This window comes from Lissotriton helveticus, chromosome 4_1 (assembly GCF_964261635.1).
Source record: "Lissotriton helveticus chromosome 4_1, aLisHel1.1, whole genome shotgun sequence".
Taxonomy (NCBI): Eukaryota; Metazoa; Chordata; class Amphibia; order Caudata; family Salamandridae; genus Lissotriton; species Lissotriton helveticus.
In genome coordinates, this window is record NC_136063.1 from 1377551678 (window position 1) to 1377576966 (window position 25289).

The following is a 25289-nucleotide window of genomic DNA, read 5'->3' on the forward strand; positions in this document are numbered from 1 at the left end:
AGTCACTTGACTGCTGTGACCAATCAGATCCGGTGGTTAGCGGCTCCTGGGAAAGTAAATAGAGCGTATACCAGTCTATCGGCGTTCCAGTGCCGAGAAGACGCCGAACGAATACTCTCCACTGGTAAAACCCTTCTAAATGGTTTGACACGGCGGGGTGGTAGATAAGACGAATATGGTGAGAGTGGATACACAGTATTTTTAATTGCTGCCCTTGCGGCGTTTTTTCCCCAGACATAGAACGGAAGGGAGAAAGGATCACGCCCACCGCTGGGGGCTTTGATCTGAGATTGAAAGTTTTCCTCTTGGATGGTATGAGAGAAAAACTGGCCAATGGGGTAATTATTATCCATTACACTGCGATCGATTGTCAATGTTTTTATTAATGTTGTGCCAAACATATAGTGGGACAACAGGCAATCTCTTATACACTGATATTTACCTTGATTTACAGCACGTAAAGCATAGTGTCTTTGGCAGTGGCAGCTCATTATTTTGCCCTGAAGAAATTGCCTGATAAAGACCAAAGCAATGAAACATGTCGGCTGTAAGCAGGGTGTGAATCGATAGGTAGTATTCACATCTCTCTTTTTTATGTATATGTGTTTACTGTTTACTGTTTGCAAAAAAGGAATGCAAGTAAAAGTTTTTTGTCCTGTTTGCACAGTAACTTTTTTGTTATATGTTGAACGTTGTTAGTCCTTGTCACATATAAGTTTGTGTTCACTGCACCATTCACTGTCTCCTTTCTTTTGTTGGGGTCTCCGACACGTTTACGTTAAAGCTCGGTGGCACCGATGATGAGAACAGGGCCATCCTGGTGAGTACCAACCAGGGGTCCCATTGGTGGTGCGCCCGTGAGGTGCTACCTAGCTATTCACTCATTTTTTGTCGTCCTTTTTGATGAATGTGAGTCCTGTGTTGTCTGTAATGTTTTGATCAGAGTTTGGCTGCCTTTTATTATGGCAATAGACTGGGACATTGTAACAATCTCTAGAGTTAGAGGTGTTGCTGGGGTGACTATTTGACGATCCAGTAGTGTTCACAGACTTGTAATTAAATTGCCTTAAGAACTAGGACATTTGGTTTTGTTGACTTACTGAGTGGAGGGCATCCTAGTTCTGTTATTCCCTCTTGACTCCTATTGTATGTGTCCAAGAAAGCTCTGACCTGTGTCTGGGTGGTTGGAGGAGCCCAGTCCTTTATGGTCTGTATCTTGCTCTCCAGAGGTTGAACTTGGCCTCCACCTACAAGGTGGCCCAGGTATACAACTTGACTCTGCCCTATCTGGCACTTAGTAGCCTTGATAGTGAGGCCTGCCTTTTGCAGGGCCTCCAAAACTTTCCTCAGGTGGATCAGGTGATCCTGTCAGGTGGAGCTAAAGACAGCAATATTGTCTAGATATGCTGCACAAAAGTCATCCAACCCAGTGAGAACTTGGTTCACCAACCTTTGAAAAGTGGCAGGTGCATTTTTCAAACCAAAGGGCATCACCACAAACTGGTAATGACCTCCAGGGGTTGAAAATGCTGTCTTGGCTTTGGCATCCTCAGCTAACCTGATCTGCCAATAACCAGCTGTCAGGTCAAATGTACTTAAGAAAGTTGCAGAAGCCAACTTGTCTATCAGTTCATCTGCCCTAGGTATTGGATGGGCATCTGTCTTAGTGACAGCATTGAGACCCCTGTAGTCTACGCAAAACCTCATCTCTCTCTTACCATCCTGGGTGTGAGGTTTAGGCACTAGAACTACAGGACTAGCCCAAGGGCTCTCTGAGGGTTCAATGACTCCCAATTCCAACATCTTTTGTACTTCTTGTTTTATGCAGTCCCTGACGTGGTCAGGTTGCCTGTAGATTTTACTCTTTATAGGCAGACTGTCTCCAGTGTCCACCTCATGTGTGCACCAGTTTGTCTGACTGGGGGTCAGAGAAAACATTTGTCTGAAGGATTGAAGGACTTGCTTACAATCCTTTTGTTGATGCTCAGAGAGGCTGTCAGAAAAGACTACACCATCTACTGACCCATCATCAGGGTTCTGAGTGAGCAGGTCTGGGAGAGGGTCACTCTCTTCCTCCTGCCCCTCATCTGTGGCCATGAGCAAGCCCATGTCCTCCCTGTCAACAAATGCTTTGAGCCTATTCACATGAAGTACTCTGTGAGGGCTCCTGGGAGTTCCCATGTCCACCAAGTAGGTGACCTCTCCCTTTTGCTCAATGATAATGTGGGGTCCAGACCATTTGTCTTGGAGAGCTGTTGGGGCCACTGGCTCCAACACCCACAACTTCTGTCCTACATGGTAAACAGTTAGGACAGCCTTTTGGTCATGCCAAGCTTTTTGAAGTTCTTGGCTGGCCTCCAGGTTTTTAGATGCCTTCTCCATGTACTCTGCCATCCTGGAGCGGAGACCAAGTACATAGTCCACTATGTCAAGTTTAGGCTTTTTGAGAGGTAACTCCCATCCTTCCTTCACAAGACATAGGGGTCCTCTTACAGGATGTCCAAACAAAAGCTCAAAAGGGCTGTAGCCAACCCCCTTCTGTGGGACCTCTCTGTAAGCAAACAGAAGGCAGGGTAAAAGGATGTCCCATCTTCGCCTAAGCTTTTCAGGTAACCCTTTTATCATCCCTTTGAGGGTCTTGTTGAATCTTTCAACAAGCCCATTGCATTGTGGGTGATAGGGTGTAGTGAATTTGTAATTCACACCACACTCCTTCCACATAGCAGTCAAGTATCCTGACATGAAGTTTGCACCTCTGTCAGAGACAACCTCCTTAGGAAACCCCACTCTGGAGAAAACTCCAACCAGGGCCCTAGCCACAACAGGAGCTGTAGTGGTCCTAAGGGGAATAGCTTCTGGATACCTGGTGGCATGATCCACTACCACCAGTATAAATCTGTGCCCAGATGCTGTTGGGGGGTCCATTGGTCCAACAATGTCAATCCCCACTCTTTCAAAGGGTACCCCCACCACAGGTAGTGGTATAAGGGGGGCCTTTGTTGTGCCACCTGATTTGCCACTGGCTTGGCAGGTGACACATGAGCGACAAAACTCTTTAGTGTCCTCAGACATATGGGGCCAGTGAAAGTGTGGGGCAAGCCTGTCCCAAGTCTTGTTCTGGCCTAAGTGACCTGCAAGGGGAATTTCGTGGTGTTAGACCTGGCATCTTTGGCGTGGTTTCCCCCTATCTTTTTGCCTCTACCTCCTGTATTTTTGATGCTGTGCTGGATTTCGTTTTTGCTGGTTTAGATGCTTTGGACACTCTGCCACTGCTGATCAGTGCCAGAGTGTAAGTGCTCCCTATGTAAAGTATTATTCTGATTGGATATACATGTTTGGCATATTTGTATCACCATGAAGTCCCTAGTAAAGTGCACTGGGTGTGCCAGGGCTGGTGATGACAAATGCTACTAGTGGGCCTGCAGCACGGGTTGTGCCACCCACAGGAGTAGCTCTAAAATGGTGTCTCAGGCCTGCCACTGCAGTGCCTATGGGCAGTTTAGAACTGCCATGTCCTCCTGGTCAGTGTCCCCACTGACCAGGCCTAACCCTTCCCTTTTTGTGCACATCAGTCACTCCTATGGAAGGCCCAAGGTACCCCCCTGGGCAGGGTACAGTGTATGTAAAAGGTAGAGCATGTACTAGTGCAGGTGACATGCTCTGGTAGTGAATGGCAGCCATTTTCGTTTTTCACTACTGTAAGGCTATCTTGCTCCATAGGTTAACATGGGGGATGCTGGCTACAGTGGTTAACAGCATTTCTTCCCATAGGAACAAGATAGGACATAAGTATCTAGTATCCCTGAACTCAGAATTTAATAACATATCTTTTAGGAAAGGTTGTTTTTAAATCCTGTGTTTGAGAACAGCACTTTTAGAAAGTTGCTGTTCTCTTGTCTGACCCTTCTGTGTGCCTGGGCCTGTTTGTGTATTGACTGTCTGGTTTGTGAGTGACAGGGGCTGGGGAATTCCCCAGCAGGCTGGATGAGTCAGCACTAGGCTGAATGACTGCATTTGCAACTGGAGTGGTGGGAGGAGTTAGCACCTGGGCTGAATAGGGCTGTGCCTGCCTTCCACAATGCTGGCTCCACCCCCCTGCTGGGCGGCTGAGGACCCTGCCCCTCACTCTGAAAGGAAAGATGCAGCCAGCAAAACAAAGTGCTCAGGATCCACCCAGAACTGGTTCAGACCGGGCTCAGGGCCCACATGCACCAAGAGAACAAAGACTTTAGGGGTATAAGTACAGGACCCCTGACAACAGAAAATTAGATCATCCTGGAAATCAAGAAGGAACCTCTGCCAAGGAGAAAGCTGAAACTGAAGAAGGAAGATTGTCCTGCTGTTGCTCTGCTGGACTGACCTGTTGCTTTGCTGCCAAGGAGAGGGGAAGGACTTTGCTGTTGAGCTGTGTCCCCTGTCTTGAAAGGGATCTCCAAGGGCCTGAGAAGAGCTGGCTCCCTGTTTTGAAGTCCCAGGAACAAAAGGACTTCACCCCCAGCTTCCCTGAACTCTGCTGAGAGAGTTCTGTCCTTCCTAGAGTGCTTGATCCAGTTGTGGGGCCTCTGGAAGTTGTACCTGAGCTGGGAAGCTTAAAACTAAGCTTGAGTGACTTTTGAATCTGAAAAGTGTCGCATCGCTCGCTTGCGGAGCGCATCCCCGACAGTGCGAGAAGTTTCCCGCCGCTACGGAGGTCGAGATCGTTGCAGCGCCCGACGCCGCTGCCAGAGACGTCGCATCCTTCGTTTGCGGGACGCACCAGACCGGTGCGGGAAAATCGAACATCGCTGCGAGTATCGTCGCAGAGCCTGTCGTCGCTGGGTGAGATCGCCGCACCGCTTGCTTGCGGACCACATCACGTCGCTGCGAGCATCATCGCAGAATCAACGCATCGAGGAGCTGCGAGAGAGAGGATCCCCGCTGGACCGCGCATCGTCGCCCCGGAGATCGTCGCAGCCCCTACGAGATCGTCGCATCGTGCCTTTGCGAGGACAGACTTCCTACGGAACCTACGCACCGGAATCCATACAAGTGGCCTTCCTCCCCATACAGACCGGATTCGTCGCAACACGCCCGCTGCTGCAGCGGGGCTGTCGCATCGCCTCCCCAGGGTCTCAGGAGCAACGCATCGCCTGTTTTCCACCGCACCAGCTTCTGCTTTTGGAACTTTGTTGCAACTAAAAGGTACTGTGAGTAAACGTGACGCAACTGTGAACTTTTCACGCATCAGTAGAGAATTCTATCGCAACGTACAGAATTCTAATGCAACCTTAAGAACTCTTTTTGAAACCATATTCTTGAACTGTGTATGTTGGATTTTTTGTCGTTTTGGTCTTGTGTAGTTTAGATTAAACATACCTTTATTTTTCTAAACTGTTGTGGAGTCAGTTTGTGGTGTTTTCACTGTGTTACTGTGAGTGTTGGTACAAATACTTTACGCATTGCCTCTGGTTAGCCTAGACTGCTCGTGCCAAGCTACCTAGAGGGTGAGCAGGGGTTATCTCAGAGGGTTATCTCCTTGCCCTGACTAGAAGCAAGGGTCCCTATTTGGACAGTGGTACATACCTCTGCCAACTAGAGACCCCCAGATCTAACACGTGGGCTAAGGTGAGAATGAAACCTCTAAGAGACAAGGGGATGGCCAGCCTCCTGGTAGCACCAGGCTTGGGGTCTCTTGCCTCAGAGTATAGGAGTCCATCGTCCCAATATACCTTATGGGCACCTGTAGCATTCCCTGCAGCCTCAGCAGCAGCCTGCTGTCTGAGGGGTTCAAGAGAGGAACAGTCTAACTGTGCCTGCCTCAAATCTGCCCTGGAAGGTCCCCCTGTCCCAAGAAACTCAACCTGTTCAGGCTCAAGCTCTTCTAGGACAGTTCCTTCTGGGGTCTTGGGGTCAGTCTCCTGAGAGAGCTGATCCTCCACCTGAGGTAGGGGGAAGGGTCAACCTTACCCCTACTGCTCTTTCTCTTGGGTAGTGTCTGGTCCTTTCTACCAGGATCCAGCACTAGTTCAGCTGGGCATTTCTTGGCCTGTGACCTAGTCACAGCAAGGACATGTGCTGATAAACCTAACATTTCCACATGAGTCCTATACTCCACATCTGACCATAGGGAGGATTCCAAATCATTGCCCAAAAGACAGTCCACTGGGAGGTCTGAACTAACAACAACCCTTTTGAGGCCATTTACCCCTCCCCAGGAGAAATTAACAAGTGCCATACTATGGGAGGTAGTGGCATTGCTAGCATTGGTCACCAGGTAGTCTGAACCTAGTATTACCTGTTCAGGGTCCACAAAGTTTGGTGTCACCATAGTGACACTGGCACAAGTGTCCCTGTAGGCCTGAGCCATTTTTCCATTAATCAAAGGCGTTTGCCTGTACTTGCCCAGAGTACTGGGACTTATTGTAGGGGTCATATCCATGTCCCCAGTACAAACAAGAACTGCCTGAGTAGGTATCCTGACTAAGTCAGAACCCGCCTCAGTTCCCAGGGTTAACCCCACTATAGCCTTGGGAGGATTACTACCACTACTAACTGTACTAGGGGGTGCAGATGCCTTAGGGGCAGTAGTGGTAGGAGTTGGGCCTTTCTTGGTGCACTCACTAAACCAGTGAGTATTACTTTTACAGTATTGGCACCATGGTTTCCTCTGACCATTATTATTCTTCTTTTGGGAATTCTGGGAATTCTGGGACCCACCCTCTTTAGATTGTTGGGGCCCTGTTGAAGACTTCTGGTCATTCTGTTTATTCTCATTACCCTTGGGGTCTGCTTTCTTCTGGCCACCACCCTGGTTCTGGTTCTGCTGCTTGACCCTTGTCCTGACCCATCTGTCTGCCTTCTTTCCCAATTCTTGGGGAGAGGTCAGATCTGAGTCAATAAGGTGCTGATGCAACAACTGATTTTGACAATTATTTAAGATTTGTTCTCTCATAATTAGATTATACAATCCTGTGTAATCAGTAACTTTACTTCCCAGTAACCAGCCTTCAAAAGCCTTAGTGGCACAATCAACAAAGTCAGCCCAATCCCGAGACTGAATTTTCTAGGTGTCTCTGAACAGCAACCTGTACTGTTCAGTTGTTAAGCCAAACCCATCAATCAGTGTATTCTTCAGGACTTGGTAATTGTTAGCATCCTCAGCTCCAGTAGTGAGGAGCTTATCTCTACCTTTGCCTTCAAAGGAGAGCCACAATATAGCTGCCCACTGACTCTGGGGGATGCACTGGACAGTGCAGGCCCTCTTCAAAGCAGTCATCCATTTGTGGATGTCATCCCCTTGTTTAAAGGGGGGCACTATCTTACTCAGGTGTCTAGTATCAAAACTCCTATCTTTATCCTTAGGGATATTGCTGCCACCAGTGGGGACTACCCCACTCAACTGTTGCTCTCTAGCAAAGGCAAGCTTCTCCTTGGCAAGGGCAAGTTCTTCCCTCTGGATCCTCAGATTAGCCTGTTTCATCCTTGCTTCATGTTCTCTCCTCTGAGGGGAAGTCATTCTCCTCTGGGGAGAAGTCATTCCCCTCTGAGAAGAGGCATGAGAGTGCACAGATCTATTGGAGTCCCTAGAATGAGACCTATCTCTTCTAACTCCAAAGTTAGGCCTGCTTAGGGTCAGTACTGGGGGTCCCCCAGAGCCTTCCCTATGTAGGTCTAAGTTGGCCCTAGTAAGTCTGCTGACTAGCTCAGGACCTTTGTCTGCCTCATCCCCTGAGGTGTCCCCTTCTTCCTCCTCCTCTTCTACATCCTCTGTTTCAGGGAGATCTGGATCACCAGGTGTACCTTCTAAGGGGGGCATGTTCCTATCTGGATTAGAGAGGTCTGGGTTAGCAGCCTTTCTTGCATCCTATGTCTCTAAGAGACCTAACAGAAAAGGAGTGGTAGGGTTAGAACCCTGTTTCAATTTCCTGGAGGTACACAATTGTCTCATCTCCTGGAAACTAAGAGCTGCATATCTGGAAAGGACCTGTGGAGGGTCACTAGCCACTAGGGGAGTCTCTGTGGACTCTCCATGGGTAGACATGCTTTCTAGTGAGGTGTAAGTGATGCACCTACCTACACTATGGGTTTTCCTACTGATCCCTTGCTAAGAGTTGTAGTCAGGGTGTGCTAGGCCCTTTCTACTACAACAGCTGGTTCAGTAGAACTCAGAGTATTTCTAAGCTTGTTATATGTACCTAGGTAACTTATGTGATCTTTCAAATGATATTTCAAGATTATGGGGTCGATCAGGATGGCGGACGGAAGAGCCACCGCGGCCCTGGAGTAGGCGGAAAAAGCCTTTTCCGTGTCCGCCTGCCGCGGATACTCCGTCCGCCATATCAGGATAGGAAAACGTGTCAAATTTCCGTCCGCGACGGAAAAACACGCTCCGCCGGCCAACTACACACGACCACGCGGCGGACGGAACACATCCAAACGCTCCGCCGTACGCACTGACGTCGAAGACCGTCCCCCAAATCAAGATGGCGGAAAACACACATAAAACCGCTGCGGAAAAACAACCTGTCTTAACACGGCGGAATCCCCACAGCGAACATAGGTGACACAGCCGAGATACCCACCGCAAGCTGACCACCACCATGGACCCGGCGCTACACGCTTTCCCGATGCTCTTCGCGATCCACCACGTCCTAGTCATGGCCTACTATGGACGACGACGCAGGTAAGGTACAAACCATTGGCTGTCTGGAGGGGAATACCAGCAAGGGACGTGACGTAGGGAGGGGGAGTGTCATGTTACCGAAACCACTGATGAGAAGCATATACGAATACACATTAGCAGGACGCAAGCAGGAATGACAACGACAGACCACGAGACTTGATAGACTACCTTTATTGTCAAATAATAGGGGTCAAATCACAGTGTATGCGTGAACATGGGCAAAGTGGGCACCAGAGCAGGTACAACATAGCAGGTAACGAGAGGGCAGCATGCAGTATCAGAGCATCAACAGGGCATTGTAGAGTACAGAGCAGGTACATCATAGGCAGGTAACGAGAGGGCAGTATGCAGTATCAGAGCATCAACAGGGCAATGCGCAGTACAGAGCAGGTACATCATAGGCAGGTAACGAGAGGGCAGAATGCAGTATCAGAGCATCAACAGGGCATTGTAGAGTACAGAGCAGGTACATCAGAGGCAGCACGTGAGAGGGGCCAAGTGCATCAACAGTCCATTGCACAGAACAGCTCCATCAGAGGCAGCACGTGAGAGGGGCCAAGTGCATCAACAGTCCATTGCACAGAACAGCTCCATCAGAGGCAGCACGTGAGAGGGGCCAAGTGCATCAACAGTCCATTGCACAGAACAGCTCCATCAGAGGCAGCACGTGAGAGGGGCCAAGTGCATCAACAGTCCATTGCACAGAACAGCTCCATCAGAGGCAGCACGTGAGAGGGGCCAAGTGCATCAACAGTCCATTGCACAGAACAGCTCCATCAGAGGCAGCACGTGAGAGGGGCCAAGTGCATCAACAGTCCATTGCACAGAACAGTCACATCACTGGCAGCACGTGAGAGGGGCCAAGTGCATCAACAGTCCATTGCACAGAACAGCTCCATCAGAGGCAGCACGTGAGAGGGGCAGAATGCAGTATCAGAGCATCAACAGGGCATTGTGCATTACAGAGCAGGTACATCAGAGGCAGGTAACGAGAGGGCAGTATGCAGTATCAGAGCATCAACAGGGCAATGCGCAGTACAGAGCAGGTACATCATAGGCAGGTAACGAGAGGGCAGCATGCAGTATCAGAGCATCAACAGGGCATTGTAGAGTACAGAGCAGGTACATCATAGGCAGGTAACGAGAGGGCAGTATGCAGTATCAGAGCATCAACAGGGCATTGTGCATTACAGAGCAGGTACATCAGAGGCAGGTAACGAGAGGGCAGAATGCAGTATCAGAGCACCAACAGGGCATTGTGCATTACAGAGCAGGTACATCAGAGGCAGGTAACGAGAGGGCAGAATGCAGTATCAGAGCACCAACAGGGCATTGTGCATTACAGAGCAGGTACATCAGAGGCAGGTAACGAGAGGCCAGTATGCAGTATCAGAGCATCAACAGGGCATTGTGCATTACAGAGCAGGTACATCAGAGGCAGGTAACGAGAGGCCAGTATCAGAGCATCAACAGGGCATTGTGCATTACAGAGCAGGTACATCAGAGGCAGGTAACGAGAGGGCAGCATGCAGTATCAGAGCATCAACAGGGCATTGTGCATTACAGAGCAGGTACATCAGAGGCAGGTAACGAGAGGGCAGCATGCAGTATCAGAGCATCAACAGGGCATTGTAGAGTACAGAGCAGGTACATCAGAGGCAGCACAACTACGTGTCCCTACCAACCCGTCACAGGGACCACAAGAGTGCCACGCAGTTCTCAATGGACACACCATGTGAATTAACATTTGAGTGAAGTGTACAGCACGTCACATCACAGAATCAGGGGGGACTGCGTGAACTACCTGCCTCGGACACACTGGCAGCACCAGCAACAGGAGTGTGAGACACAGCCACAGCCCGAGTGACACACACATGGGCCACGGACCCAGACACACTGGCAGCACCAGCAACAGGAGTGTGAGACACAGCCACAGCCCGAGTGACACACACATGGGCCACGGACCCAGACACACTGGCAGCACCAGCAACAGGAGTGTGAGACACAGCCACAGCCCGAGTGACACACACATGTGCCACGGACCCAGACACACTGGCAGCACCAGCAACAGGAGTGTGAGACACAGCCACAGCCCGAGTGACACACACATGGGCCACGGACCCAGACACACTGGCAGCACCAGCAACAGGAGTGTGAGACACAGCCACAGATGTAGTCACTGACACGTGAGCCACTGACCCAGACAGACTGCCAGCACCAGAAACAGGAGTGTGCAACACAGCCACAGATCTTCTAACTGACACGTGAGCCATAGACCCAGATACACTGCCAGGACCTGCAACAGGAGAGGGCACAACTGACACTGTGCCACCATCTGATACATGAGAGTCAACTGCACCGGCGCCACTGGGACAACTGAAATGATGAGCCACAGGGCTGTATGGGCCAGGAGGCAGGGTGGGCCTGGGAGCTGGGGATAGCTCACCTAGAGCCAAATCGGGGTTTGCAGGTGTCAATGGTGTGTGTCTGCGTTTCTTAGGGAGGTGTGAGTGCACCCTGGACAGGACAGGACTGCCAAGTGGTGGGGACTCCAAAGAATCACCACCCAGTATAGGTGGAGCAACTGCTGCCGGGGATCTGGTTTCGGGGGACGTGCTGGAGCCTGCTTGTCGTTTGCTCTGTGCCTGCCGCCTGGACTCGGAATGATGTGTAATGGGGGATGCAACAACAGGGGACACCCTCCTCTGCTTCTGACTGGCCTGGATGGGAGTGGAGGTATGGGGGGACTCCGCCGCGGAGACATCAGTTTGGCGTTTAGTAGAAAACATCAGCCTCAGTGCAGCCAGGGGTGAAGTATGCCTGTCCTTGATTGCGCCATTGTCCATGCTAGATGCCTTGTCCGTAGGATGTGCCTTATCCTTAGGTGGAGTGTTGTCTCTGGATGTAGCCTGTGCCCTGCTCGCCGCCCTGTTCCTGCCAGCAGACTTGTCGTCTGTGGTGCACCTGCCTCCAGCAGACACCTGCTCCCTGTGTGTGTCGCTGCCCTTGGGAGTGTTCCTATCCACTGCTGTGGGCCTGCTCTTGGGAGTCTCCCTGCTCTTAGTAGGTGCCTTAGTCTTCTCACTGTCCTTGGGAGTGTCCCTTACCTCTGCTGTGGGCCTGCTCTTGGGAGTCTCCCTGCTCTTAGTAGGTGCCTTAGTCTTCTCACTGTCCTTGGGAGTGTCCCTTACCTCTGCTGTGGGCCTGCTCTTGGGAGTCTCCCTGCTCTTAGTAGGTGCCTTAGTCTTCTCACTGTCCTTGGGAGTGTCCCTTACCTCTGCTGTGGGCCTGCTCTTGGGAGTCTCCCTGCTCTTAGTAGGTGCCTTAGTCTTCTCACTGTCCTTGGGAGTGTCCCTTACCTCTGCTGTGGGCCTGCTCTTGGGAGTCTCCCTGCTCTTAGTAGGTGCCTTAGTCTTCTCACTGTCCATGGGAGTGTCCCTTACCTCTGCTGTGGGCCTGCTCTTGGGAGTCTCCCTGCTCTCAGTAGGTGCCTTTGTCTTCTGACTGGCCTTGTCCAAGGAACAGTCCATGGACATGTGAGTATCCCTTGCCTTCGGAGTACCTTTCGTGTTGAATGCCTGTGTAGCTCCGGAAGGCATGTCCCCCAACAACACTTGTGGATCCTGTGTGTGTACTCCAGTGCATCTGACGTCGTCTACGTGAACAGATTTAGCTGATCTAGGGGATGGGGTCTGTGCCCTGCGTGCCCTGACGTGCTGTCTGACGCTGCTTCTAGTGCAATAACCTGTATTTGAGTCCTGCTCTGAATAATCACTACCCCCTGAGACATCCAGCGGTGTAGATGGGGAAACAGAAGTAGCACCCTGTTCATTCGACTGTACTATTGCAGACGACACACTGCTTGCCAATGACTGCACTGTCCTGTGTAGACCTGCAAGATCGCCATGCATCCCTTCCATGAATGCCACCACCTGCCCCAACTTCCTATCATGATCCTGGAAAGCATTTGTCATATTGGTCTGACCCACACACAGCTGTCGCAGCAGATCAACGGCCTCAGCACACAGTGCATTTTGGCTCACCGTGGCAGGGGCAGCGGTGCCTGCACCGAACGCCACTCTGCTCCCCCTACTCCTTCGGCCACGAACAATACATGGTGCAGTTGGCGGAAGTGTGGGCCCTGTGTGCTGTCTTCCGACAGAAGGTGATGAGTGCCCACTCCCAGTCTGTGACAACAGTGCAGGCTCACCAAGAGTGTCCGACGAGGAGGACGATGGTGTCTCCACATGCGAGTCCTCAGGGACGGTCCTGTCCCCCTCTCCGGCGCTGGCCTCCTCCGTGTCAGTCTGCGTGTGTGCGAAGTCTGAGCCGGACTCATTTCCTCGGCTACTCTCCACCGTCTGTGGCTGAGTGTCCTCTGTCAAAGCTGAAATGCACAGAAAAGATGTGTGAGTCATGGGCACACTCACGTACAGAAGGAACAGGATAGCCAAATCACATAGCAGACAAAGGTTCATGAGCCCTCAGCCTGCACATGGCCCACCCCTACCAGTCATCCTCACATTTTCTGCCATGGGGACATGGACCACTAGGGGATGTGCTTTAACACTCAACTACTAAGCAAGTGGCGTGTCAACATGGCGGACCTGGATGTCAAATGAGTACCACCCAATGGGACCAAAATGCCATCACAGGCATACATACGCAACACGGAACTCAATGGTGTGTCTGTGCACCAATACATGCATAGCACTCACAAGTTTCCTACACAGACAGTATGCTCACCGCTAGTTTGCTGTTGATCGGCACTCAGACGTTCGGCCAGTTCAGGATGCGTCACTGCAATGATACGGTGCATGAGAGGGGTCATGGAGCGTCGGGCCAGACGGGGCGTCCTTGGAATCAGGCCCAGTGTTACTTCCGCTACATTCTTGCTCAGCCTGGAAATGTCGTCCCAGCGTTTGTGGCAGTGTGTATGTCGTCTGTTGCACACCCCCAATGCCCGTACTTCCCGTGCTATGGTCCTCCACAGGTCCTTGCGAAGGTGCAGCTTGACCTACCATGATGGGAGACAAAAGGGTTTAAGTCAGTGGACAGGTGGCCTGTCACACACATAGGGGCAAGACGTTACTGTCAGCAGCCATGCACAATCAGGAACATATGTCTAGCCCACACTACACAGCTAAGATATAAATAGGCCTGATCATTTGGCCCCCTCATGCACACCAACATGTCCCACACTGCACTTACCACCCGTCCCGGTGCGCCGTAGAGGCGTCCATAGTTGCGGAGTACACCGTCCACGAGGACATCAAGCTCCGCGGCGGTGAAGGGTCGAGACCGGATCTCTTTGCCTCTCGACATGGCAAGATCACGGAGTATGGCACTACAGCAGCAGTCGGTGGTCAGCTCAGCAGCAGCAGCAGGTCGAGGCGATGGTCACAGGCAGCAGTCGGTGGTCAGCTCAGCAGCAGCAGCAGGTCGAGGTGATGGTCACAGGCAGCAGTCGGTGGTCAGCTCAGCAGCAGCAGCAGGTCGAGGTGATGGTCACAGGCAGCAGTCGGTGGTCAGCTCAGCAGCAGCAGCAGGTCGAGGTGATGGTCACAGGCAGCACTGGTCCCCAGGGTAGGAAGTTTCATGTTGGCCAAGACACATATATAGGGCCCTCAGCACGTGTCAGTGGCATACGTCGCCAGCAATTGGTCAGCCCTGGGAGCATGATCGTGAAATGGGCCAATGACTGGCCCTGTTGTTGCGGTGCACAGCTTCCGCTACTTGCGATTGGCCGTATGCGGCCAGCGTCCCTCTTCCCATTGGCTGCATGTGCAGGGACCGTGACGGGCACACATCGGCAACCGCACGTGCAAGCTTCAGGCACGGATGCTTCAGTTGCAACAATGTACTATCACTGGCGCCTCCATGGCGGGGCACGTACACAGCGGGGGAGGTGCAGGCCTATACACCCTGCAGATGTACTCAATGGACATGCCAGTTCATGACCCCCCTTACAGTCACCTTGCATCATCCACCGTACACCGGCCGGAGCGGCCGGCCCATGAACATCCGCCGTGCCCGGCCATGAACACAACCGCCATGGCCGGGACCGGCCATGAACAACCGCCGTGCCCGGCCATGAACACAACCGCCATGGCCGTGCCCGGCCATGAACAACCGCCGTGCCCGGCCATGAACACAACCGCCATGGCCGTGCCCGGCCATGAACATCCGCCGTGCCCGGCCATGAACACAACCGCCATGGCCGGGACCGGCGGTTGTTCATGGCCGGGCACGGCCATGGCGGTTGTGTTCATGGCCGGGCACGGCGGTTGTTCATGGCCGGGCACGGCCATGGCGGTTGTGTTCATGGCCGGGCACGGCGGTTGTTCATGGCCGGGCACGGCCATGGCGGTTGTGTTCATGGCCGGGCACGGCGGTTGTTCATGGCCGGGCACGGCCATGGCGGTTGTGTTCATGGCCGGGCACGGCGGTTGTTCATGGGCCGGCCGCTCCGGCCGGTGTACGGTGGATGATGCAAGGTGACTGTAAGGGGGGTCATGAACTGGCATGTCCATTGAGTACATCTGCAGGGTGTATAGGCCTGCACCTCCCCCGCTGTGTACGTGCCCCGCCATGGAGGCGCCAGTGATAGTACATTGTTGCAACTGAAGCATCCGTGCCTGAAGCTTGCACGTGCGGTTGCCGATGTGTGCCCGTCACGGTCCCTGCACATGCAGCCAATGGGAAGAGGGACGCAGGCCGCATTCTGCCTTTGGGAAGTAGCGGAAGTTGAGCACCGCCATGGCGGCACCAAATATGTGATCTTGTCAGACGCTGCACCGTGATGTGTTGTGTGCAGTTGCGTCATGAGGGATGTGAGCGTGATTGTGAAAGGTCATATGTCATACAATATAGCATGTGTGTCCATACAATGGACATCGGTCGGCACACAATGGCCAACAGATGTGCATTCGTACGTGTTGACGTCGGGTTTGACCCTACAGACGTTGTTACATCTTCACAACTACACAGTACATCACGGCTGTGTGGCCAATTCATGCATCTGTTGTCGGTTTATTGTTGTGTCGAGGTGACTACAGTGGTGGTGGTACACATGCATTCCGTGTATGTGATTTATACGTTCTGTCACCATGCATGTCATTACCGTATGCACATCATCATTGGTGGTGGCATTTGTGCTTGATGACATGGCGTGTGTAAACTTATCGTTTGTGTGCATGCAGTTGCATGAGTGTCTGTGATGTGTCTACGATACATTAGGGTGACGACTGGAGTTATGTCAGTAAGGTACACATGTGATGGAGTTGTACACGTATGCGTCGTTTGTACGTTGACCTAAGTTACATCTCTCTCCCACACAGGAGGGCTCCAAATGTGCATCGCCCATACACTCAGCTGGAGGATATGGTAGACGAGGAGGTGATTCGGAAATTCAGGCTGGATCGACGTCGGTTGCTGGAGCTTGTGGCTCAATTGGCTCCTCATCTGCAGCCACGTAGAACGTATCCTGGCTCGTTTACACCCACTGCAAAGGTCATGGCGGTACTACATTTCTTCGCTACTGGCACATTTCAGTATACAGTTGGAGGTGCCGGGGGTATGTCACAGGCAATGTTCAGCACGGTTCTTCGGGATGTGTTAACAGCTATGATGCTGTACAAGGATGAGTACATACATTTCCCACGTCCGGAAGAGTTGCCAGCTGTCAAAGCTGGTTTCTATGCACTGGGCCACATACCTCACGTTGTGGGCTCAATTGATGGCACGCACATCGCGCTCATTCCACCACGGGCACGCGAACAAGTGTTCAGGAATCGGAAACACTTTCATTCGCTGAACGTGCAGGTGGTGTGCCTGGCGAGCAACATCATCTCCCATGTGTGTGCAAGATTTCCTGGATCCGCACATGACGCCCACATCATGCGAACCAGCAATGTCCCACGACTTATGGCAAATCTGCCACCCGGTCAAGCGTGGCTTGTTGGTGAGTGTGCAGTGGGGACTCTTGTGATCTCTGTGTTGCATGGGGTACCCACCATATCTTGTTCTGATGTTTGTCTCTGTCATCCCCCTACATAGGCGACTCGGCTTACCCAAACCGGCCCTGGCTCCTCAGTCCCCTACGTAATCCGAGGACGGCGGGTGAAATGCGGTACAATGAGGCACATGGAAGGACACGGAGAGTCATCGAACGTACCTTTGGACTGCTGAAGTCTAGGTTTCGGTGCCTCGATAAGACCGGAGGGGCACTGCCTTACTCACCAGGAAAAGTATGCAAGATCGTGATTGCCTGCTGCATGCTCCACAACCTGGCAGTACGCAATGACATTGAACTGCTGTTGGACCCTGAAGACGAAGGAGTTCCTCGGCCTCCCATCCCACCCATGTCGACTGATGAGGATAGTGGTGAGGAGGAAGGTGTGGACCAGAGGCGCCAGCTCATTGATCGCTACTTCCCTTGAATGTGAGTATCTACCTCTAGTGGCGGTTGACAATGCCTCATGTATGTTTTCTGGTGTTGTGTGGATATGGGGTTATTCAGCTGGGTGTGGTTTGTGATGGTTGCACATGTGTGTCTTCATGTCTTTGGACATAGGAGTGTCCATGATGTGTGTGCTCCCATCCCATGCTTGTGTGATGGTTGTCGTTTGTGTAATGTTGCTGTGCATTGTGTTGTGATGTGTGTGAATCTCTTTACTGACGTGTGTTTGCTGTCTCTGGTTTTCTCTAGGTCACTCCCGCAGCGCCATGATCATGTGCGACTATGATCCCTGTACCTGTTTACGTCTGTATCTGATGGCAATCATGTGAATAAACATGGAGGCAAAACATCATTGTGTGAGTAAATGCAATTTATTGACAGGTTGTGCTTTTGTGCTGGTGAATATATACAAGTAAGTGGGAGGGAGGGAGTTGGAGTTGTAGGTAATGGCAGATGAAATGTCCGTGCTGACACCACATTGGGGGGTGTCAGGCTAGTCCAGCAGACCAGTGGCAATGATTGTCTATGTGGGACAGGATGGTTTGCAGGGTGAATGTCTGGCACAGGCAGTGGCATTGTCAAGGTCGTCCCCTCTTGGAGCGTGTGCCTGGCGCTCCAACACTGCTCTCAGCAACTTCCTGCCTCGGCCGCCCCCTCCGTCTCGGAGGTGGTACAGAGGCAGCTGGGAGGGCAGGTTGGTGATGGGCCACATCCGTCGCCAGGGGCTCAGGTGGTGGTGGCGGCGGTGGAGGCGGAGGCGGAGGCGACGGGGGAGGCGGAGGTGACGGTGGCGGTGGCGCTGACACACATGGTGGAGGGGGGGGGGGGTTGTTCCGGGCAACCCATTCCCTCCACATCGTTGCCTGCTGGCCCATGATCACCAACATCTGGCCAAGGATGCCAGAGATCTCGCGCAGGCTGTTGGTGTTGTCCACTGAGTCCTCGTGAACACGATCAGCGTTTGCCTGGGACCGGTCGTATGAGGCCTGGCACCTGGCAAGAGCTTGTAGGGACTGTGCCACTGGCTCGGGTAGCTGTCCCTCCTCTGACCGGCGGTGTGTGGGTCGCCTGATTGGCAGTTGTCCCGTTGCCTGTGTTTGTGGCCCACTCACCCTGCTTGTGTGTGGGGCCGTTGGACCAGCGTTGCGCGCTGGGTCATGCTGGGTGGCACCGGCAGGAGTCGTGGTGCTCGTGGTAGTGGTGGTAGTGGTGGTACTGGTGGTACTGGTGGTACTGGTGGTGGTGGGGACTGTGCAGATCACAGAGACGGGTGCCGCGGGAGTCACACATGCGACGTTGGTCGGTCCCGGGAGTCCCTGTGAGCCAGATGGCCCTGGCTGCGTGCTTGGTCCCGCTCCATCCTCCGCCCCGGAGCTGCCTGTGTCGTCGTCGGCAGAGAGTCCTGTAGGTGTGGGAGGCGAGGCTGGCGGCCGGGTACTGCTTTCCCCAGTCAGTTGACGATCACCTGAGGGACAAGATCGAGCAGGTCAGTAATGTGGACAGTACATGGTTACATTGATTTGTAGACATTTCTGTTTCCTGTCGCACACACCCCACCCTCCACCACCACCGCCACCCTCCCCGTGCACATGGGGGCCTGTTGGGAGTTGTAGTTTGGGCCTCTCACACACCCCACCCTCCACCACCGCCACCCTCCCCGTGCACATGGGGGCCTGTTGGGAGTTGTAGTTTGGGCCTCTCACACACCCCACCCTCCACCACCGCCACCCTCCCCGTGCACATGGGGGCCTGTTGGGAGTTGTAGTTTGGGCCTCTCACACACCCCACCCTCCACCACCGCCACCCTCCCCGTGCACATGGGGGCCTGTTGGGAGTTGTAGTTTGGGCCTCTCACACACCCCACCCTCCACCACCGCCACCCTCCCCGTGCACATGGGGGCCTGTTGGGAGTTGTAGTTTGGGCCTCTCACACACCCCACCCTCCACCACCGCCACCCTCCCCGTGCACATGGAGGCCTGTTGGGAGTTGTAGTTTGGGCCTCTCACACACCCCACCCTCCACCACCGCCACCACCACCACCACCCTCCCCGTGAACATGGGGGCCTGTTGGGAGCCATGGACATGTTAGTGTGTTGGTGTCCGACGTGCATGGGTTGGGGCGTGGGGGATGTTTCTTCTCAGTTGTGTGAGCCTGACCATGTCGTGCTGATCGTGGTGCTTGGTTTGTACTCACCAGTCTCTTCTCCTTCGTCAAGGCCGTCTAGGCTCTCTGGGTGTAGTATCACCAGCACCTTCTCCTCCCAATCGGTGTAGGGTATGGGCTCCGGGGGTGTGCCACCGCCAGTAAGATTGGCTCTGGCGTGGTTTTTCGCTCGGATGCCCTTGACCCTGGTCTTAAGGTCATGCCACCGCCTCTGAATGTCGTGCTTGGTCCTCGGCACAGTCCCCGACGCATTCACACGAGTGACGATCCTGTCCCACATGTGGTTCTTTTGCGCCACGGTCGTCTGCTGGACTTGGGCCCCGAAGATGTTGGGCTCCACACGGATAATTTCATCTACCATTACCCGCAACTCTGTCTCCGTGAATTTGGGGGTTTTTTTGGGTGCCATGGTGTGTGGTGCTCAGTGTGTGAGTTGAGTGAGTTGGGAGGTGCAGGTGTGTGGTGTGTGATGTGTAGGATTTGTGTGGTGGGTGTTTGTGTGGTAGGGTGGTGGGTGGGTGTCTTCTATGTGATTTTATGTGAGTTCGCAGTGTCTCGAATGGCCCTCTTGCTGGCAGCAATGCTGTGGTGCAAGGGATTGTGGTTGTGTGGGGGTGTCTTTTTATAGTCGTGTCTCGATGGTTGTTGGCAGTCAGGTGGTAGGTGGGCGTGTTGACTTGTGTGCATTATTGGATAATTGGGACGTGTCATGGTGGCTTGTGCTGGGGGGGGCCTTGTCAATGTTCGTATGTTTGCTTAGGACTTGCGGTGCACTTTCATACATTTGTTAGGCGCTAGGGATGTTGTGCGTGTTGGCCTTCCGCCCTGATGCTGTGGTTCTCGTTGCATTGTTTCCGCCGCGGACGTGGATGGCTGTGAGTTCCGTTGTACGGGCGGATTTATCCTAATTGCGGCCACGGAGTATTCTCAGGGATGGCGGTACATGTTTTATTTTCCGCGGTCATTTCCGTCCGCGGCAGTGGTTGTTCATTGGACTCCGTCCGCCGCGGACGGACTTGGTTGTGTTCCGTCCACCGCGGACGGTGTTGGTTGTGTTCCGTCCGCCGCGGTCGGAGTTTCGTGACATGAATATCCTAATCCCAACCGCGGTTTCTCCGCGGCGCAGCCGGGAGTAAAATTTCCCCCACCATGGCGGACAGTACCCATTTCCGTCCGCCATCCTAATCGGCCCCATAATTTGGTAAAACAACAGCAAGCTCAAATCCCACCGCTGCCACCAATGTGAGAAGTTGGCCTGATATATGATGCTCACTAATTCTAGTGATCACCTTGTATCAGTCCAAACAACCCTTATGGTGATTGGTTGTAAGTCAACTTTATAGACCAGCTATCCTAGTAGCGTGGACAAAAGCAGTCTTTAGGCTAAACTCTGAATGGCATGTGAAGCCAGCTGTTTTACCACATATAACCCCTTGAATACCACATGAAAGGACACCAGACAGGTTGTTATGAAAATAAAAGGATATTTATTAACTAACATACACCTCTGAACTCTTTATGAGGTCAGAGGGCTAAGCACATGACAATACTTCAAAAGAAATACGAGTTCGCACAATATTTACACGAGTGCCTTAGGGGGACGACAAACCATATACTCAAAACAATGGAATGCGAGGAAGGAAAGTACTGTAAGGGGGTCCAGAGACTGGAGGATCGCTGGGACTACGCTACGAACTAGGTAAGTAAGGAGCAGGAGGCCCACGGGACTCACGTGCAGAGTGGGAACTCTCACACGGGATGCGTACCACCGTCTATGGATCTTATAGTTTAGAAAGTTACGGATTCCGGACGAACCCGGCTGGCTGGAGGGAAAATCACAGTGGACCTGAACACTAGGATAGTGTACACAGACTTCAGCACCTAGAAGCTTTAGTTACCTAACCCACAGGCTGCGGGTGCATAGGGCTGAAGTTGCGTCGGGTTTGTTGCGTTGATCTCGGTGATGCCTGAAAGAAGGAGTTACTGGCAGGCAGCCAGATGGAGGAGTCCGGTGGTTCCAAGGGTGGAACTGGGAAGAAGGAAGTCCTGAAAAGGAAGGGGACAGAGTCTTGGTCACTAGCCAGTGACGGTGCTGGAACCAGGAGGGAACCAGATGCTGTTGCCGCGTTCAGGTGAAGGAGGGGTCGCTTCTCTCTGTAGCTGCGCGGACCAGGAGCTGCTCTTCACGACCAGGCTGGGGGCACGAGCTGTCTCACGTAGTCTGCTGCTGCTGGTGGTGTCGGATCGTCGATCTGGACAACAGGCCTTGGCTAATGCAAGCCACGCAGTGGAACAAAGATGGCGTCTGGTGTGGACCAGGAGGGTTCGGGGTGCTTCTCATTCACAGGGAAGCAAGGGCCAGTCTGGGGGACCAGACTAGCAGTGTTGGATTCTTCGGATCGTCGTCTCAGAGGTCACAAGCCAGCCGGCAAGTGACCAGACAACAGGAGATGCAGCAACCAGGCAAAAGGGCCCCACGCAGATCTCGTGGATGCTGGGGGGCTGGTCTTTGGTGCAGGAGCTGCGTCGGTGTAGGGCTTCTCAGACCCTGATGCACTCACTCGAGGATCCCTCGGCGGTCATGCTGGAAGCGCTGTGCAGGTTTTCTCAAGATGGCCGTCTCCACGTTGCTCGTCGCACCCACGGGTCCCAGCTGTGCTGTGGATGTGGGTAGAGGTCAGAGAGGTCTGGAGGTCTGGGTCTGGTCGAGCTGGATTGTCGGATTCCGGGATGGAAGGACTTTACAGCAAACCGCACAGGAGCTTGATGGTGCCTGCAAAGCAGGATGGTCACTCCCTGACCATAGGGGAGATTCTTCAGTCTTCTGGCAATCAGGAGGTAGAAGGTCAAGAGTTCTTCATAGAAGTTGTCAAGAGTAATCTAACTGGGAATGGGACCAGCTCCTACCTTTATTCAGCTAAAGGGGGCTGCACTACGACTAGGTCCCTCCCCTGGGTGGGACCAGGAAGGGGAGTGGTTACACCCCCTATCCTTTGTCCGGTTTCCCACCAGAGCTGGGGCTGGAGTGACCCAGCAACTGGTTGGAACCGGTGTATGCACAGGACACCTTGTGTGCCCCAGGCATGTCTCATTCCTTTCAGCCTTGGCCTACCTAATACACAAAATCCTGTCTGGGGTGGTGCTAGCACCTCCCCAGGCAGGAAACCCTTTGTCTGAGCCTCCCTCGCTGGAAGGACTCCCAGCAGCAGGAGGCCAGACTTGTGTCTGTGGTGGCAGCATCCATTTTGTGATGCTGAGGCTCGAGTTAACTTTAACCGGGGTTCACAGTTACATACATGTCGTGTCCCTCTAGAAGGGTGGAATGCTAACCCCGTCGCCGGAATTGGCGAGGGGGTAGTATTCCAATTCGTATAACACCTTACTCGACATGTTTTGATAATGTTATACCAGAGTTAGCATTTAACCGCGAGGATTATAATGCACTTAAGAGTATATGGTATAGCGTTATCATGGAACAGCTATTAGGACTTGGTTCCGCAAGCTGCAACTGGGATCAGCTCATGTCAGAGCACCATCTCACATAATTCCAAGCACTCTGCCTTCAGGATTGATAAGGCCTGCTATAGGAGTGACTGATAGGAATATATGTGTCCATTTTAGGGTTAGATATAGGTATACTATATCTATAGCAAAGGGTGCTTACACCACCTTGCCCCAGGTGTCGTGCAGCCAGTTGTGTCAGATTTAGATGGCCAGCCAGGGGTGGCATAATACATGCTTCAGCCCCTGGTAGGCCCTGGGTACACCTATGCCCTGGATACCTAAGGTATACTGTACAGGGACTGATAAGGTGGCCCAGTACCAATTGGTAAATGCACCTAAGGTACATGGTTGTAATTTTAGAGAGAGAACAGCTAGGCTGTGGGTCTGATTAGCAGGCCCACAGCCAGGGAAAGTCGTAAACCAGTGAAGCAAAAAGCAAAAATCTGGGGTGGCCATGGGATTGCAGACCCCACTCTCCTACAGGAACCACCCTGAAGGGCCCCCAGGAGGAGACACATCTGTGGACCATTTCCCCTTTACAAATAGGTATACCACAAGCATAGTACCTGTAACTGTCACTACATGAAGCCAGTCAAATGTGTCATATCTGTCATACATACAAAATACAAAACAATACGGAACAAAACCTCCCCACCCCCCTCACCTGCGCCAAAGAGAGCAAAAAGAATAGCGATCTGGAAATGGGTCTCAGTGGATCGACACTTGGCACAGGAACCCAACAACCCAAATGCAGTAAACAGAACACCCCCTCCCTGCCTCCCTGCATGGAGGTGTCAAACTCTCCCATACACCCAAACTTGCAGAGTGCCTATCGCCCACCCCTTAAACTTGTGGGTGTGTGTGTCCAACCGGGAACCTGTTCAAAAGACCACAGTAACTGCCAAACACATTGCGGACTCAAAATAAGGGCATACGACCACAAATTAATGTCCGATACTCAGGACGTCCATTGCGAAGAAGTCCCAGAGTTACAGTTCCATAAGTAGTTCAAGTTCTAAGAGGGCAGGATTCCCACCCCAGTCCATCGGCAAAGAAGTAAATCCCCAATCATGATAAAAGCAAAATACCGACCAGTTATTCATACCCTTCAGTCGCTGCCTCATGTTCGCCAGCCGGGGAATTTCTGCTGGAGTCTTCAGTGCCCCTCTCGAGTCTCGCCCACCGGGCTCGGTTGCCCCTGCGGCCTGTAACACGCCAACCATTCAACCAGTCCCATGCCTCCTCAGGGGTGGTGAAGAACCAATCCTTTCCGTTTGACTCCACTTTAAAATGCATGGTGCAATTCATCATAATCACTTTAATTAATAAAACAATAAAGCATACAAGTAAAATAGCCTTTAAAACAAACAAGATAAAAGTGAGCAAGTTCATCTACAGAAGAAGAATACAAGTACTGTTAAGGTGCGGTTTCATTCCGAATTTGTTTTTTCAATTGCAGTCTTTTTCAAAGCACAAAGTCCAGAGAATTATAAAAATGAAACTGACAAGTTCATATTATAAATAGGAATACCTAGATTACCAAAATAAAGTTTCATTAGAAATTTGAGTTCTTCAAATGCAATTCTTTATCAAAATACAAATTCCAAATGGTTCAGTGGACAGTGCTATCACATCACCAAGTTAGAGAGTTCTTATTTCTCTATAATCTAGAAAAAAATAAATCTATATGAAAGATTATACAGTTAAAAAACTCAGTCCTAACATCTTATTTTATTGCATTCTTCCTGATGTGTATATCTAGGATAAGTATCTTGTGACTGAAAAAACAATACAATCTTTAGTATTTGTTTTGCATGTTCTTAAACCACTGTGGTGATCCTTGAAGCCAAGAAGCAGACAGAGAGGAATAAGACATGCTCATCATTCTCAATTACCTGGCAACCCATCATACATAAGTTAGATGTGTTTTCTATTTTGTTCCAAGATCAAGTGAAAGAGGCCAGAGGTAAAATCTTCAGTCTGAATTTTAGAAAAAGTGCTCATGCAGTGGGATTACTGACAATATTTATAAAAGGCTCAAAATATGGTACACATTTAAACAGGAGATTAAGCTCTACAAGAGTGCCTGAAGAAGCAGCAGAAATGTTAGGTCCTAGAGCAAAATTCCAACAACTTATTTTTACTTTGTCACATACATTTTGAGGTAAAGCAGTGGGGTTTAGCCAGAAGTCGATCAGCCCAACTTCAGGGGGCCAATATTTTATGCATGATAGTCAGGGAATTTTGCTAGCTATTAGGCCATCTAGTGAGACTCTGGCAAAATTTCTATAAGGGCCCAAATCCTCAGTTGTCCAAACCCCCTAATCCAATACTGGATTGGACTCAGTGCAGCAATATCAGAGACTGAGCTACAATTCAGGACAAATCTTATTCGAAGGTTATTAACACTAATGGGAAGTCTCAGAAGTAATTTTGCAAAAGAGTTTTCAGCCTTTTGAGAGCATCGAGATTACGATGTCCCCACAAATCTGCCCCA